We start from the raw sequence: 2079 nt of genomic DNA on the forward strand, positions 1-2079 counted from the left end.
CCCCCAACACACACACACAATAACACCCCCGTTCTCCTGTAAGATGGGCTTTGAATAATTATTTGACTTTGAGTAAGGAAGCGACACCTCTCCATCCCTGCCCACGGCCACGTCTGTGAATGTAGTAATATTACACCCAGTTAGCCCTCAGTGAGCTAGCCTTTTTGGGGAAGTCACGTATTTTGTGTAATGACCTGATTCTTTCCGGAATGAAGGAGAGGTGGATGGGGAAGGGAGAAAAAAAAGGCGGGGGGGGGGGGAGGAAAAAATCAAAGTCTGAGTGTGGATGGGGTATTTTTTTTTTTACGTATGTCTTACTTCTTTGTCGAGTTTATTTCTTATTTGTCCAGTCTTTTTCTTTTTTTTTTTTACTTCTTTCTTTGTCAGATGTTCTTTCCCCTTCTCACGACTGGTTGGAGGGCGCTACTGCTAGGTCTTTCTGAATGGCTTTTGTACCGTTAATTTTCTTTTCTAAACTGTAGACCAAATTACCAGAAATCAAATGTCTGTTGAATTGTCAATCTTCTTCTCTTAGCTCTAACTTGAAACTAAATATCACAAATGTGTTTGTCTTTACTACTCTTGCTATAAACTATGTCTGTTATATCAGTGATGTCTTTCTCTTTATTCTCACTATAAACTAAATGTCCATTAATTCGTAGAAACCAAGCGTCTTATTTCTGTATTATCGATGTGTTTCTCTTTACTCGTACTATAAGCTAAATCATGTCTGTTGAATTGTAGTGACTAACTGTAGACTGTTAAATTATGGTTATGGTTCTCTGGACTCTTCATTAAATTATCATTTCCTTTCTTTCCCTTGATCAGGGTATAGGCCACGAGCAAATCTTTCCATCTTTCCTTATTATTCTGGGCTGGCCTCTTAATGCTTTCCATGTCTGCCCACGTTTCTGTTTCTTTACTTTTACTATAAAAGCTCTTTCATATTTTTTTTTAAATCGTAGAAAATAAAAACCTGCGATATCATCAATGTGTTTTCTCTGAACACTGACTGAACAGCCGTTGTATCACCTGAGTGCCTCCTTCTTTTTTGGTTTTCTTAACTCTATCTGTTGTATCACCGGCGAAGTGCTGCTCTCCTTTACTGTCTGTTGTATCGTTCATGCTCTTTTCTTGACCTTAGGTAAACGTACCGTCTCCTTTCCCACACCGCTTAATGCCCTCGCTAAGCACATATTTGTAAACCTTTAGTTTCCATTCACCTTCAACAAATGAGTTTGTTTTTTTCACCCGGGGATGGCTCGTCCACCGTGTTATCTGGTATGCGCTCCTTGTCGATTGGGCTACGTTTGTCAGTTGGTGGTTGGCGGGTGCTCTGATGTGGTTTGCTCCTTCTTTCTTAACTAACGTCTATCGTCCTTATCTCTCTTTCTTCTTTTATGTGTTTGTTACTGTCATGTAAATCTCTAGTCTGTGGCATTTATATGACTTAATTGTGCTGCAAGTGTCGTAAAACTCTTACTAAAACAAATGTGTTTGTCGAAAAGACGACGATCGTTTTATTAGAATGCTTCCCACCCAGGAAGCTGAGAATTGAGTGTTTCGGATTGTTGTTGGGTCTTTCAATGTATTCTGTCTATCTATCTATCTATCTATCTATCTATCTATCTATCTATCTGTTTGTGTGTGTCTGTTGTATCTCTATATCTATATATTTAAGCATCAACGTGTCTGTCTGCGGTTGTTGGCGGGTGCTCTGATTTGGTTTGCTCCTTCTTTCCTATTGCACACCTGCCGTATTTATCTTTCTTCATTCTTTCTTATGTTTGTTACTATCTTGTTTCACCTCTAATCTTCGGTGACTGATGTGTCCTTAGGCCATTCCCTAAGGGGGGATATTTACATGTTCTTATGCACAGCAGAAAGATGGGCTGATTTATTAATGTCATGCTCATGCTGAGCTGGAACAACATAGGGGGAACTGCTGCTTTTTCTCTCCTAATCCTTACTATCGTCATTTTCCCTCTACTTCTTTTGTATGTTTCTCGCTATCTTGTGAACTGCTATATTATTAGGGGTGCCTTTGTAGTCGAAGCAGACTGTGTGCTGTTGTGTTGA

This window comes from Aplysia californica, unplaced genomic scaffold (genome assembly GCF_000002075.1).
Source record: "Aplysia californica isolate F4 #8 unplaced genomic scaffold, AplCal3.0 scaffold02192, whole genome shotgun sequence".
Lineage (NCBI taxonomy): Eukaryota > Metazoa > Mollusca > Gastropoda > Aplysiida > Aplysiidae > Aplysia > Aplysia californica.